The following is a 17,949-nucleotide window of genomic DNA, read 5'->3' on the forward strand; positions in this document are numbered from 1 at the left end:
GCGCGCGCGCCACTCGGGGTGGCGTTCAATATATATATAATAATAATATTATTCGTGACGCGTAAATATATATATTATTATCATTGTGGTATTGTGCGACGGACGGGGCATTTTCCCCGGCGAGAGCGAGGGGAGGCGAGAGAGCCTGCGCGGCATATCCCCCAACCAAAAAACGGACGGGTACTGCGCATGCGCCCTGAACCGTAAATCACTCCCATCCGGCGGGGGCCGGTCACCACAGCAGCAGCAGCAGCAGCAACATTACTACATATTATGGTATCATACCAAATTAAATATATATATATATATTATATGGCGTTGTTATTATAATAGCCATAATAATATTATATTATTATATGTATAATAAGTGTGTAAACGAGCGCCGAACGATGGTGGTGCGTTACGGGGGCGCTGTCACACCGGAGCCGGTCGCCGGTCGCCGCTGAAAATCGCGGAACCGGCGTCCGGCGTCGTCGCGTATTATGTGCGTACTGTGCAGTTGGCGTCTCGCGTTGGTTTTTACGTTTTAAACGTTATTATTTTTCCCTCCCATTTTCGTTCTCGAGATTCTTCCATGTGGCAGTGGCCCCCAAACACGATAATATTCCGCTTTGCCCGCGCGTCAACGCCGCATCCCTCTCCTCCCACCACGAATGCGCGCACCCGAATCACCGATGAGCGATGTTGTTTACGCGCGGCGGAGTGTCCTAGGTTAGGGAGAGTTTATACACGTGCAGGACGGGTATGAGAGGAAGCGAAGGACGCGGCGGCCATAATACGAATGAGCCCGAACCGATGGAAGAATGAAGATTATATAATATTACATAGGTTAGGTTATGCGTGTTGTATTCCTCCGGACGAGAGATTTTTACGCGCACAATAATAATAAACCATGACCCGCTCGTTTTTCAACTGAATACAGCTAAAACGATGTGCGTAGCTGCTGCAGCAGCGGTGCACGTTGTGACTTTGACCGGTGGCGGCGGCGGCCGATCGAAAATGCGCGCTAAAACACGCGTTAAACCCATCACAATCATCACGTCATGGTATACCCACCGTAGCACCGCCATCGCGGGGTTGAAAATCGACGTCATATACGAATAGACCATCTTCCAAGGTGCTTACGCCCTTCTTTTAAGGAGTTTAGGACCTAGAATCTGTACGAGAGACTAATGATTATAGTTTGGGTTGGGGGGAATGAAGGATTCCTAAGGTATATCTATTGTAAAGCTGAGAAGTTTGTTTTGAATCCTATCAGTTTTCTGAATCTATATTGCTGTAGTCAGTGTTTATATCCCGCAGTGGCGTAGTCAAGGGGGAGGGTGCTATAGGGGTTATAGCTCCCCCTCCCATTGGCCGTATTTTTTGTATTGTTTTAAAATATTTAAATTTAAATATGGAAATTGTCTTACAAATGTTAATTATTTAATTTATATATTTCTTGTTATTAGTTGTACAATATAATATTTTTAAGTTAAAAAAATATTATTAAAAGGGTTTATTAATTTTTTTTTATTGTTTTTCATAAAAAAATCCTGGTTACGCCTCTGATATCCCGTAAAATATATAATTCTATTTCCTATAATATAACATTTTATTGAACATTATTTGCGTTTTGTGTAGGTATATACAATCATGTAAATAATACAAGTCACTAAATACTATTAAGTGTTGAACAGCGATCATATCTCTATAACTATTACAATTTTCAAATTATTTATCTATTCCTATACCTTAACTTATAGTTATTTACATAAAAAACTTAATTTGTATAAAAGCTAGCGCTTTCGATATATCATCGTATTCTCGTGTTGAATAATATTATTTTCCATAGAGAAATAATCGTTAAATTATAATCCAATGAACACTACAGATTACTAGAAGGTATATCCTTTAACCTATAACCTTATTTATCTATTACATATAGACCACATTATATAAGTTTTAACTTATATAACTATATCATACTACCCAAAACCTGTTGTACAGAACTCACCTCAGAGACACCAAGTTTTTAAAAATATACCATGGTGCTTAATTTAAAACATAACTAATATGTTAACTACGTTATACTAGTAGTAAACACAGATATTTTTAACGAGGGATATGTGGGAGTGGGGTGTTACATTAAAAATTAAATGTCTATTATCATTTTTTAGTCGTTTTAATGTGTATATGTGTATATTAAAAAATTCAAAGGGGATAAAGGTGGTTGAACACCACTGCGTTGCGCACCTATACTTTTAAGTATAAGTGTACAGTATATTAATTAGTAAGCAGAATTCTTGACTAATTTTTATATCTAATGTCCAATACAACTGTAGTAGAAATAACTAAATAAGCACAAGCTATATATATTATAGATAATATGTTTAATAAGTAATTGATTCACTTAAACATTCTAATAATAATTTTATATGTTCGAGGCGATAACTCCCCTCCTGAAGGACATGTTATTAGTGCAAAATTAAGAAATTCGGAGTATACAGATAAAAACCAAATTGTTGATGACCTGTGAGTAGTACTCGTTAATACCACAATTGTTAATGCATTTATATTCAAGACTATTATTCATGTGTTATATTTATACCAGGTATTATCCAACCAAGCAAGCGGAATCTGTGATACATTTTGTCATTACGGAACAAAATTGTTTAGGAAAGGATAGAAATTGAAGATAGAAAAATCATTTTTTATTGTATTTAACTATACTTTTATTTTACAGTTAATTTTATAAATTATACATATTTTATTTTTATTTTACTCTTAGAATAAAACAACTTATGGAATATAATAATATTATGTGCGTAAAATATTTATAGGGCTAAGCCGCCAAGGCTGCAGGCAATTTTCACTTATAATTATATATGTACATTATACAATATACGTACTACGTAGGTACTCGTAAATTATATTAAACGCTAGTAATTGTGTTATTTCATCAATATGCCATTGTACTTATAATAGAGTAATATAGGAAAAAAAAACAATGGAAAAAAGTAGCTAACTCTCCGCTGTACCGGAGAATCTTGTGGTCCTCAGATGTAGAGTATGACATTATATATAATGGGTGTGTTAAATTTGAATGCAATATTTGTAATTTTTAACTACAACAAAAATCTAAAATTATTTGATTGTAAATAATCGTTATTTTACACGTGGATATTTGATTTCGTAAAAATTTAAACTTTAGACAACTTATGGACAATTTTGTATTAAATTTTTAGCTCTAAGCTACCTACTTATACAAAATATTTTATAAATTTTTAAAAAGACGCAACACCCACTTATTGTGTTGTCTCCGTTTTACAAATGCGTATAACATACCAAATTTACGCTCAGTAGATCACTTTTAGCTCTATTAGTTTAAAAATTAGAGTGAATCGATCTATTATATAACTTGTTGGTGAAAACATTATCTGTATTTGTAAGTTGGTCTTTTTAGGATTACTCAGTTTTTAAGCGAGTTATGAGCATTTTTAATTTTTACGTTATATCACATACGCATAACTTGCTAATAAATTGAACTATATCGTAAAAAACCAACATACAAACTTGTAAACGGAGACAATGCATGCAAGTGTTGCGTCCTTTTAACCACAAAATGATTTGCAAATATTCATGATTTGTCAATATTTGAACTTCAAAAGCCAATAAAAGAAATTGAACATGTGTATTTATATAATTTTCTCGCGAATAGTTCTCGCGCGAACAATTTATATTTTATGTGATACCAACCTAGGTACCTACACATATATTTTCATCAATAACGTTTGTATAATATATTTTTATAAGTATTAATAATAAATTAATAAACAATATCTACAGTCTCCGACTATTTAATACCCAAGCTATAATTAAAAATATATATTTTTATTTTTTAATAACGTTATTTTTTGTTTATTGTGGTGAAGTTTGTTAAATAATTTCTTTATAATTATTGTCTCGTCAAAATATTATAATTAAAAATAAATGATTTCATTGACTTCAAAAATTTAGTTAAATTAAAATTCAATTATTAAAAAATATTATAATATTATAAAACATAATAATAATTATAGGTATTATAGGTTGCCTATTGATAGTAGGTGTATATCGTGTACCGCCATGGTATGGAGTATAGACACTGTGCATATAATATAGTTAGAAACTGTGTTTATAACGAACATAATATAGGTAGGTACTATATTATATATTAAATTAAAATTAGTTCATAATTTGTGACTACAGAATACATTTGCTAATAAGTACACACCTAATAAATATTATAGATTTATCTAATAACCATCAAAATATATTATTACCCTTGAGAAAAAAACAAAATTTACAAATATATATACATTTATTTTCAATTTCATGTTTTTAGCACCTTTATCGGTCAAAATGTACACAATATCTAGACTAGGTACAGAGTATTTCTTTAGTTTATATAATATTATTATATAGGTATAGGTATTAGGTATAGCTTGTTTAAAATAAGTAGGAAGGTGCAGTTGTATCTTGCTGCTTACACCAGGTTTCCAGATGTTATGAAGGCTGATGAACCAACCGTATGCACAAAATAAAAATATATACACAATACACTTCTATATTATGTAATTCGATGGTAAATAACTATAGCTATTTATCATTTAATCGTAAAACTTACTAATTACAAATGCACAATAGGTATAAGCGAGTACTTACAATAAGCTATTCAAAAATTAATTTTTTTAAATACAATAATTCGTATTTTTTAGGTAGGTAACTAAGTATTTCGATCTTTATATATTTATATCGCATATTTAAAAAAAAAATATTTAGATATAATATTTTAAATATGTGTAAAATATAGAATATAATATTTGTTAGTAGAATATTAAATGTTTTAAATTAAAATAACTAATTTTAAAATAAACGTATTCAACATTTTTATGTTTGTTAAAATTTTTGTTTTGAATCTTGTTTACTGTCAAATGTCAATTGGGCAGATGGTTTACAGTTAGTAAGTATATGATTATGAACATCGTACACATAAATATTAATGTTTGATGTACCTACATGATGGCTAAAACGCAAAAAAAAAATTGAAGAATAAAACGGAAATCTTAAGAGTAATATGCCCGTTATAAATTTAAAAATGAACGTCGTTTTTACATTACAATATTATATTGTACAAATCGATATAATCGCACGTGGAATACACGTGCGGGGAATCATACACTTTTATATAATATCCATATAGGTAGGTATTATAGCCATTAGGTACCTTCCTAGTAATACAATCATCTACAGGATCTCAGTAGCAGAGTTATATGGATGGTACCAAGAAAATGCACCACAGGGAATATATTTTAAAAATCAACACAATAAAGTATAGCCTTATATAGGACACAGAATAAATAGTAGTATTTGTATTTTCATGGCCAATGTGTTCAAAATCAAATAAATTTTACATTCCACTTAACACGAGTCCTACAAATACTGAAACGCAAGACGACCTAGCAGTATATAATATGTACAATGTATATATTGTATACCAGGGGCGGCTAAACAGTCGATCGCGGACAATTTCAAAGTCGATCATGTTAGAATTTATTTTTAGGACCACGCATTATGTTTTTAATAATTATTATAGTTATTCAATAATAATAAAAAAAATTTATGGAAGTCGATCTTCAAAGGTGAAGTATATTTTAGTAGATAGTAACCAAAAAAAGTTTGGTTACCCCTGTTGTATAAAATATAGGTAAACATATTTTATATCTGGTGTACAAAATTTATTTTTGATTTATTACTTATAATTGTTATTTATCATATGGTTAATAATTTAGAACATACATTTTTAGATGGAAATTGATTATTGAACAATTTATTGTGTATATATTATAATCCATGATTACTGTAGGTTAACAGAAAATAATATCAGGAAGTTGGTAAAAGATTATCTTCATTGGTACTCATTCTCTGAAAAAATCTGTTTGAGTATACTTATTCATAGAATTGAGAATATTGTCACTTAGACACTTTGTATACAATTTCTATTTAAAAAGATTTTATACTATATACGATAATGGTTCAAACTCTGATAAACATACGAGTATATAGGTAACAATGTTCGTCATACATATCTGTGATATCTGTCATATGATGGTTTAAAATTGTTACTCAAGAATAAATCATGGATTGCAAATGTATATATTATTATTTACTGCTGACCAAATTCCAACAACTATATGTATCTATATGGGATTCAAGTAAAATCAATATTTATTACTCCAATATTTTACTTATTCAATATAAAAATCCAATTTACATATGAATAATTAATCAAAACTGTATAATAAAAATGTATTATGAGAGAGAAATACACGAAATGTACGTATCTTGATCCTCTCGTAGACAGAGACGTATTTAGGAATTTTGCACCCCAGGTTATCTGTACCCAAATGACCTAGGTACCGTATTATATCAAAATGCTCTCCAAAATTTACCATCCGGGGCCCAAGCCCCCCTGTCCCCCTAAATATGTCACTGCTCGTAGACCAGCCGTAGTCCATTTAGATTTTGAAATGACTGACCGAAACATTGAAAAAATACATTTGGAAATCATATATATATACTTAGCCATGGTTCCGATCTTCTAGGTACTTCCAATGAAGTTGTATTCTGGTAGTAAATTTAATCTATAATTGGTAGAAAGAGCTCAAAATTGATAATTCTTATACTATATTTTTAAACAATCGGAATCAATTAAGTTTCAATTATCTTATTAGTATAACATGGAGATTTTATAGATTCAAAAAATTTGTATTGTGTTTAGTGGAAATAAAAAACAATTCGTACCTACCTATTTGACTAGATAATATAGTAAGGTTAGGTAGTAATAGTATATACTGTATTTTTAGGCGAACGGGGTCTTGCCCATATTATACACACTATACATATTTGATATTATATTTGTGTTTATTTTATAAAAGTATATATTAAGCTGTATTAAATATATATTATATAATAATTTGTATCTATTTTATCAACTCATATTTTATTAAAAACAGCAAATTTCTCATTAAATATTTTTAATTGTTTTTGAAGATGTTTAATATACTCACGATTACCTAATGCCATTGAGCTTATCCAATCGTTCAATATCGTATATTATATTAATTACAAAAAAACTAAACAGGTACCTACCTACCTATAATAAATCTATAATAACGCAAGGGCTGGGTTGTAGGCGTCGTAGCTGTAACGTAACGAAAGTAAATGTTAGTAAAGTTGTTCTTATGTTTTCAGGGGTGGCGATAAAAATTAAAATTAAATTGTGTTTCTTACCACTGAACTAAATACGTACACATACGTGATATATACGTAAACGTATTTAGTTCAGTTAAAAGTAAATATTTAACTAATTATTACACAGAATTTTTTTTTTTTTTTAATAACTATTATCAATTTTATAAGTTTTAAGTTAAAACTCAATACTTTTAGTTTAAAAAACATTTAAAATCTATTTTGGTTGGGTTTGATTATTTCATATATTTTGTCGCTAACAGGTAGCGTTGAGACTCAAAAAGGAAGATCACCTCCATATTACGAACCATATCTTTTCTAACCGCGTTAACAGCACTCCTACCGTGTTATACACCGTCATCTCAACCAAAGCGCATGGCTCATAGCAATCGTTATCGTTGTCATGGTTCCAGTATTTCAAAATGCCTCAACAGATTTTTACAATGAAATTTATTGTTTGTACGTCGTGCAGAAGTCTATAGTAGACCGTCTATTAGTGCGGTGTCCAACGTTCATTAGTTGCTAGTATTAATTAGTAAGTAGTAAATTACTGATTACTATAATATAGTGTCCGCGATTCCGTTTTTTTTCTTTTAGGAATAGCGAATTGAACTGTAGAAATGCCGGTTTCGTGATTTCAGCAATCAGCGATGTAAACAGCAGTTATTACCTACTGCATTTTATTTCAGTGCCATTGAGGTAGGTATTAACGATATTATTATGTATAGTGTACAATTTAATAATTTGGCCCTTAGTCAGAGATGAAAAAAAAAATTTTAATATTTTAAATTTCTCACTCTTTCATTTTGTTCATTATTATAAAAAAGTAATTTTTGTTAAATTTGATAATGATTGTTCACCCCCTTCGCGTGACCCAAGGGGGCTAAAAAATGCAAAAGGGTTAGGTTAGGTTAGGGTTTTTTTGTCGTTTTTTGAGTTTTATCAGATAAATATTGCACTTATCGATAAAATGTATATAACTTAAATTATAGATATTTATATTTTTAATAATAAACATATTTATACAATTTCTTATAAATTTATTATTTTCCAAGAAAAATGATAAAATACAAAATTTTTAATTTATTTAAATAATTTATTTTTCTAAGGTTATTTACATTTATTAGAATAATGGTTGGTGATATTTATGATAATTTAATAGTTCTTGGATAAAGTGCTTTTTTTACAATCTGGAAATTTCTGACGATACTCGTTGACTACTTGCAGTAAATATTGCTTCTGATCTTCGTTTTTGGTTAATAGCTTGTTATAATCTTCAATCAACTTAACTCCTCTCTCCGCAATATCATTTACTACATTTATATTATTTACCAATTCTTTACTTTTTTTGTACTGGTCATTTTCATTCCACAATTTGGGATCTAAATCTAAAAAGTCCATCGGTATACCAAATCTATTAAAAAAATTACTAGATTGGATAGATATGAAATCGTTGATATCTTTATTAGCAAAATCGTATATTTCATTTGGTTTTAAAATTATTCGTTTGTTGGCTTCTGATTCGATATCACGAGACTGCATAGCTTTAACCATTTTTATTTTGGTTTGTGATGACACACTGTCATCAAAAAATGCTAATGAAGTCGCTTCTGGTGTTAAGTACCATAAATGACCACACATTTTTTTTAACGCTGACTTAGAAATTTGTTCATCAATTACCTCATACAATATTATATCTTTAATAAATTGTAAATCCATGTTTGGAGCTAGAGCAGCAGCTCTAGCACAAAACCATTGTTTTATATATATACGAATTATAAAAATACATATGTCACGCAAAGCATTATTTTCTTTTAAAGTTAATTTAAATTCATTACGAAATAAAAATATTTTTATAGAATAAATAGCTTTTGACATCCATCGAGCGTGATGTCCAGGAACTTTGAAAAATATACCATTTGGAGGTGTTTGACCAAGAAATATAATAGTTAATTCTAGCAGCTCCTTATAGTCATCTCGGGGTTGATATTGTTTTATTTGATTTATATAAAATATTGAAAGTTCTTCCTTTAAATGTTGTAATGATTGAAAAACAAAAGTATCTTCCAATCCAATATGAAAATTTTTAACATTAATGTTAGGCCAACATTTTTGAAAACGTTTAAAAATCGGTACATCTGGGGCAGATGCAATATCAATCTTTATTTCAAAAGCACTTCTTAATACAACTTCAAGTATATGGTGTCTGCACGGTAAATAAAGAATTTCACGTTCTAACTTTTGTTCTAGTAATATACAAGCACCTTTTAGTCGACCGGTATTAGATGCAGTTGTATCACAACATAATGCTTGTACGTTATCGATTAAACCCCAATTTTCAAGAGCCTGATACACTGCTGTTGCTTGATTTTCCCCCGTGCCAGATATAAGTTCTGGTACACCAAGCAACTGCTCTATGCCTTTATATGATACAATTATTGGTAGGCGGTCAACCAATTTTTTTTCGGATAATGAGGGAAGAAGTTTACCATCCCAATGAACAACACATGGACCTATTTGAGATGGGTTGAAATTAACTCGAAGTGCTTCTATTCTATTTTTACGAAAACATTGTCGAATAGAATTTACTGATGTCCGATTTATTATTAATTCATTTATATTAATACCGAATGATTCTGCAGTTGCAAATAATATATGAACCGCATCTCGATCGCTTATCTTACACCTATCAAGAGCTGCAGCCATTTTATCAGTTATAAAATTAGTTTTACCTCTTAATTGAAATAAATTTGGTTGTTCTATAACCTCTTCCTCTGATATTGTGTTAAAATTGTGTTCTTCTATTTCATCAGAATCACTACTTGCAGATGAAAAAACGAGAGTCTCACTATTAACAACTCGTTCTGAAATAATTACAAAAAATTATTTATATTTATAATATTGTAAATATTGTAAATATTAAAACCATTATTCACAAATAATCTAGGTACCTGAAATTTCCATGTCTTCATATACTCTTTTTTTTCTTTCCAACTTATTTTTCAATTTTTTTTCAATGCTTTCTTCAAGTTTTTGATTTTTCCTATCTATTCCCAACAAACAACCGGGTCTTCCTTTAGTCCTTTGAGAAATTAAAAATTGTTTATCACTTTCTATTTTCATTATGTCTAAGGCACGAGCATGAGCGATATCAAAAATATCATTAAACTTATTAACGAAAATTTCTTCATTTTTTCGATCTTTTGCTGATTTTCTAGTCGAATGTTTTTGTAAATTTCTCCACTCGTTATATAATGACTCAACTTTTTTCAACAAGTGATAGTCTTCTCTATGGGGAATACGTGCTTTTTCCCAAAATATAATGACTTCGCGGATCACTAATTTAGCACTGTCGCGTAAATTTAAATTTACTTTACGCATGTTAAAAAAGAGAACACTTAACACCTGTTTTATTGAAGGTAACTTACTACCTATAATTTGATTCGAAATATGTCCAACTAAAAATATTTTATTGGAATCACGAAGATTTATTTTTGATGACGACGCCATAATAATAAATTTTAAAAAATAAGAATTTAAACGAACGGTATTTATAAAATATGAGTAATAATTTCTTATGCAAAAAATTAAAATTGTGTTTAATACATAGGTATGATGACAATTAATAACAATGGTTTGTGTCAAACTGCCAAATATTTGATAGCCTTGCCTCTACTGTCACAATATAATATCATTATCGATAAAATTATCTAATCTTAAATGTAAAATATCTGCCATTTGCCGATTCCAATATAATACTCTAACGTTTCGTTTGCCGTTTACCTATACTTAAATAACTATTAGATATAAAGTCGATTAGGTATAAATTTATATTATCTACATTTTACTCGTACGCATTGTATTATTCTCTTAAAAACGTGATTATAAATTACACTACCTATTGTGATCTTATAATTATCGATAGATCAATAATTGTATATACTTTTATTTTAACTTACCTGTGACAATAGAACATTAACTCCAATACAATTTACACTTATTAACTTTTTTTCGGAGATAAAATTTTTGATCATTTTTATACAAGATATTTTGTTTTATCACCAACCGTTATTCTAATAAATGTAAAAAAGCTTATAAAAATAATTTTTTTAAATAAATTAAAAATTTTGTATTTTATCATTTTTCTCGGAAAACAATATTTATAACAAATTGTATAAATATGTTTATTATTAAAAATATAAATATCTATAATTTAAGTCATATATATTTTATCGATAAGTGCAATATTTATCTGATAAAACTCAAAAAACGACAAAAAACCCTATTTTGCATTTTTTAGCCCCCTTGGGGCACGCGAAGGGGGTGAACAACCATGATCAAATTTAACAAAAATTACTTTTTTATAGTAATGAACAAAATGAGGGGGTGAGAAATCAAAAATTCGCGAGTTCAAAAATAAGGGCCACCCTTAAGCACATATAGCTTGGTTTTTTCCCTGTATCTTTGGCTCGTCGGATAAATAGTAGATAATTTTATTATCAATTAAATAAAACCTTACGTTGCAACTCTCGTGTACTGCGTGTCTGCCAGCCCGTGTAGTGTGTAGTTCTGTCCAATGATCAGCAATGTTGTACGTTCGACACGAGGAAAGGATGGTTATTGTGTACAAGACGTATCTTCTTAATCTGACAAGATCATTTTAACCTTTTCACTTCGCTGCTCGTACAAAGATTTTGTGCCCACCGATTGCCCGAAATAGCGTTTTAAATTGACATTGTACGCTCTATATTCTAGTGTGAACACTATGTTTCTGCTGAAAAACATCTGGAGGGTGACCGGAAAAACCGATGTGCCCGAGCTGCCAAAAAATATTTGTTTTGAAAAAGATGTAACGCCAGAAAATGATTTTTGGGTAAGATCTGTCGTTGGACTCTCTATTTGTATATTACTCTTGTAATATATATCTCTACTAATATGTTGTGGTTTTATGTTTAGATATCATGTATATTAAACCCATCGTTAGATGTCAGATACGTAAATGGTAGAGTGACAAAAATATTGGACACTGACAAGTGTCTCATTGACGATAAATACCACTATCAACCGAAAACCGAAAAAGAAATTCGAAACTTCCCATACATAGAGGTTAACAGTCCTGTCAGGATATCTCTTTATAGAGAAAAAAACTCTAAAAATGCAGAATGGAGGGTTGCAAGTTGTTTTCTATCCAGAGACGGTCCTCGTTATCAGCCCAATGTGTATGTTCTTTAACCGCATGTTTAAATAGTTAAATTACCAACGAAAATTGTTAATTATGCTAATAAACAATAATTAATATAATATCTTTAGAATCAGATCAAATGAGTCTGTTCGTGTTCTTCTTGATGATGTTGAACCAACTTCTCAAATTGATGATATTGATGATGTCAATATCAATGAAAATCAAATGACTATTGAAGTGTTAGGTGACATGCCAAAAGTAATTGGTTTTGAACAAGAAACTGTTATACAGGTATTAATATTTAATTTTTCTTTTGTAAACTAATTATTATATTATTATTTTACTTATATTTTAGTAAAAAATAATAATAATAAAGTTGATTTAAGATAAAATATTAAAATATATATTTCATTTTATATACTAGATATTATTTAGAAATAACAGTTTTGTCGAGGAGAAAATATTAAATGATTATCAAACCATGTTAGGAAACAAAGTACAATTGTCAATTGTTAATAAAAATAAGTTGCCTATAATAATTGGAGTGCAGTCAGAATATATTTTTGATATTACTCTCAAAGGAAAGTATGTTATAAGTCCATGTACCTACATATTTGTATTATAATATCCATTAACTAAAAATAATTTTAAACAAATTTGATGGTTGTTAATATTGTACTTGATTTTCTAGATACTAATAGTTTTTTTTTTCAAGGTATTTAGGAAAATCTTATGAAAGAGTTGAATTATTTTTAAAGATGTTACTTACAAAGTAGTCATAAGCATTGATGTTACTGATTCAAGATTAATTCTCCCAGGTAATTCAGGTAGTTATTCCAGGAAAGAAATTGATATGCAGTAAGTATTAATTTTTTTAAATAAAAAACAATCAATTTATCACCAGCTTGTAATTCATTATATTTTAACAATTACAGAAGGTTATTTGAATTACAAAATGATCCAATAGTTCCTGGTGTTCGAAGTGGCACTAAAACACAGTTTCCTGCAGTCCGTTTAAAACAATGGAATATTCCATCTCAGTTGTCAAAATGTTATTGGTCAGAAGATGGAAAATTAAATCAGTAATACAAATTTTATTTAGATTTATATTTTAAAATCACTGTATACTTTAATAATTTTGATCATTTAAAAAATACGTAAACTGGCTTCAAAAGTTTTCTTGTTAAATTTAGTTATAAGTACAGTTTATGTATACTTATTAACAAATATTACTTAACTACAAACTTCTAGGAGAGTAACAAATACTATGAAGTTTACTAACAATACAGATCTGTATAAATAGAACTAATAGTAATCAGTAATCACTTAGTTAAATTATGAAGTATTTATGTAATCATTAACAAGTGAATGTAGTCAAACAACTCTAACATAGTTACAGATTATTGTCCTGTCTAGACAACTCCAATAATTTAAATATAATAAAACTGTTGTTTCAAATTAATTTAACATAATAGTGCTTACAAATTATTATTATTATTTTTTAATTAGAATACCATCTGAAATTAAAAGTAACATTCAAAAGTTTTATCCTGCTGCTTTTGAAGTTCTTACCTACGAAAATTACAAAGCAAAGTATCATACTATTTTATTTATGGATGAAATAGAAGTAAGTATATTTACCAATTTGTTAAAAAGAGTAATTGATACTACAGTCTACAACTATGTAAATACTATTTATAATCAATGGTAATATATTTAAATTAGAAAAAAAGAATGATTCATCAATTTATTTAAAACAATAAAATGAGAAATATCGTATTACTAATTAGTAATTACATATTTAATAATAGACTTGCTCTTTATATTTGACACTGTTATGAATCTATTGCTATTTTTAATCTGGGTTTCCCGTGAAACTTAATTTAATATAAATATATAATGTATTTATTTCTCAACTTTTGTTTATTCAAGTTTTAATTATGCAAAAACTATATTTTTTAAATTATATCAATTTTTATCAATTTTAGATTACAGCAGCTCTTCAAAAATATGCACAAGAAAGAACACATTTTGAGACTGCTGGTGAATATTTAGTTCTAAAAATACCTAACCTTTCTAAGCAACGACCTTCTTTAATTGTTGGTGATCGAATAACAGTTACAGATCCACCAAACTGTACTAAAAGATTAGGTAAATATTTTTCTAAACAGACTTATATCTATTGGTTTAATTTATATATTTTATGAACAACTATATTCTAATACTGAGTAATTTAACTATTAAAGTAATTTCTAAAATTAGGTAATTGTTTTTTTTTTATTATTATTATTATTATTATTATACTGTTTAATATTTATGAAGTTTTAGTTTTTGATTGAATATGAGTGATTGTATTGATTGTATTTTATTAGAAATTTTACGTTAAAATGATTAATTTGTTACTAGGTGAGTGTGGTCGCTATGAAGGCATAATTCATAAGGTTTTAGCAGATGAAATATGGTTGAAGTTCGATCCTGTATTTCATAGTATATGTGGCCATTGGGATTATAGTGTGAATTTTTTCAATGCTAGAATGATGTATCGAAAACAACATGAAGTAATCGACGATGTGTGGAAAAAGAACAGATTAGGCGAATTATTCTTGTTTCCATACTGTGATTCCTTGGAATACCGGCCATCAAAATTAAAGATCCTAAACCATGATAAGATAGACACAAATAACACCAATGAGGATAATTTTAAAAAAGATAGCAATACCCTGTTACCACAACCAAAGATAGTACAAAAAATCAGATGGTTTAATAGTAAATTGAACTTTGAACAAAAAAGTGCTGTCATTAATATTCTGAAAGGTGAAGGAAGACCAATGCCATACATTATTTATGGACCCCCTGGGACTGGTAAAACAATAACAATGACAGAAAGCATCATTCAAGTATATAAAGAATTCCCTAAAAGCAAGTTAGTATTTTAAAATACAAATATATTTTTGGGTCATCAGAACATTTTGGCTTTACTTATAATGCTTAACTAAAATTGTTATAATAGGTCTTTTGGAATACTGGTTGGTAAACTTTCTTATATTTAACTGTTTTTAGATTATTGATTTGTGCTCCAACCAATTCTGCTGTTGACATGTTACTGTCTAAACTTATAGATTCTGGTTTATTTGATACCACTATTATGAAACGTTTAGTTGGCCATAATCATTTTATTGGTTCAGCTTATAACATGGATTATGATGAATATTGTGTTTTACCAGAACTTGAGAATTCGCAATGTAATGATGGCACAGAAATAGGTAACAGAAAATAATAATTCTCTAATTCTGTATTTGATAATTTATGTTTTATGATGTTGTCTTATGTTATGTTAAGCCACTTTTATTATTTACATTAGGGATGTATTAACATTAATTACTCTGGAGATGAAATTTATCTATATTTTAAAAATAATTACTTTAATTTAAACACATACATTTTTTTTAGATTCTAGGTTAATTAGAAAACAAGATATTCTCAAGCTACGAATAGTTCTTTCCACTGAAAGTACAGCTGGATTGTTGTATATGATGGGTTTAAAGAGTGGAACCTTCACTCATATATTTATAGATGAAGCTGGACAATCAACAGAACCAGAAATATTATTTCCACTTTGTATGTGTCTTGTAATTAAGATTGTTTTTTAAAAATATTTTTATTATTGAAACTGATTTTATAGCATTTTTGGATCCATACCGAGATGGACAAGTTGTATTGGGTGGAGATCCCAAACAATTAGGACCTGTGGTCATGTCATTTTTAGCAAAAGATTGTGGCCTGGGACTGTCCATGTTATCTCGTTTTATCAACTACCCATCATACCTGAGAAATAATGATGTTTTTCCTGAGCACAATGGTTATAACCCAAAACTTATTACACATTTAACTCATAATTATCGAGCTTTGCCAGAAATTGTATTGAATTACAATCATTTATTTTATCAATCATTATTAGTACCAACTGTGAGTAATAATAACAAATTTGTAAGATATACCTAATAATATTTATGTAATGTTCTTACTTTATTTACTGCTTATTTAGATTTTGAATGATAACTCTCGGGAAAGAATATTTTTAAACAATTTGAATGAAAACGCTCACTGGGAAATTGATTGTAAAGGACCCGTTATTGTGCATGGTGTAGTTGGTGAAGACAGCCAAGATCCCAATAGTCCTTCATGGTTTAATCCTCATGAAGCTTCTCAAGTCTTATTGTACTTCACTAGATTGATAAAGTCTGGTATATCTGCTAATGATATTGGAATTATTACCCCATACGCTTCTCAAGTAAATAATATCAATGTATAGTTTCATACAAACTCATATTTTAATTATTTTGTGTGTGTGATTAAGGTTTCCAAGATTAATGAGTTACTGAAAATGTATCATCCAGGTATAAAATTACCAAAAGTAGGCACAGTGGAAATGTTCCAAGGTCAAGAGAGAATGGTTATTATCATATCAATAGTTAGAAGCAAATCCATAGCTGGAAGTCAAAAAGATAATACATTTAATCTCGGTTTTCTTATTGCTAAAGAACGCACTAATGTTGCATTGTCTAGATCTAAGGCATTGCTCATAATTATTGGAAATCCATCAACAATGCAAAAGAATTACTGTTGGAGATATGTACTGTCACAAGCAATTAAAAATGACAACTATATTGGGTGTAATGTTACTGAATATTCAGACTAAACATTAAAACATTCTCAATTTTTGCAATTTAAATTTTGTTGTAAAATGATTATTAGCTAATAAAAGATATTAATTAGCTAAATTTAAAAGTATTCCCATTATAAAAATGCATACCAAATGAGTTGACATTTTAATTTTAAATAATTAGTTTTTATAGTCGTTGATAATAATAATAATAATAAAATGGAGTAATCAGATGAAAAAAAAAACAATTTTTATAGGAGATTACTTATAGTCTATGACATGGGCAAATATTTGGTAGAATAGTATATGCATTGAAAAATTATGAACCGAGTAGGAGCTAAGTTTTAAAATGTACTTTTTTTAAAATTTTTATATCTGGTCACCATATTATGCTATATTAGATACACCTAATATTGATAAAATAAAAATTGTATTCTCGTGGTGTTATAGATTTTTTAATATTTTGTTCAGTTTTTTAATCAGCGATTAAAATATATAATTTTTTTTTTTTTTGAATAGGTATTTTTTAATTAAATGTTATGAGTAGGGCTCGGAAGTTGATGACCTTAAAAATAATAAAAAATGACCGAAAAATTACAAATATTGGTTTTAAATTAATAAAAATACATTATTTTTAAATATTTTACTATAAAATTCTATATAAATTTATCAAAGCTTCGAATTACTTAAAATATGACATAAAAATGATAAAAATCTCATTAAAATAGGAAAATAAAAAATTACAAATATTTGTTTGTGGTAATTTCCAAGTTTTAAGTTATTGGCATAATGGTCGACAAGAAATGATAAGAAGTGAACTAGTGTGAAATAA

General features: G+C 28.7%; 1 pseudogene; it reads left to right on the forward strand.

Annotated features, from left to right (window-relative positions):
* Positions 1-7,605: 7,605 nt before the first annotated feature.
* Positions 7,606-17,186, forward strand: LOC126551246 (probable RNA helicase armi; annotated as a pseudogene).
* The last annotated feature ends 763 nt before the right edge of the window (positions 17,187-17,949 follow it).

This window comes from Aphis gossypii, chromosome 3 (assembly GCF_020184175.1).
Source record: "Aphis gossypii isolate Hap1 chromosome 3, ASM2018417v2, whole genome shotgun sequence".
Classification (NCBI taxonomy): domain Eukaryota; kingdom Metazoa; phylum Arthropoda; class Insecta; order Hemiptera; family Aphididae; genus Aphis; species Aphis gossypii.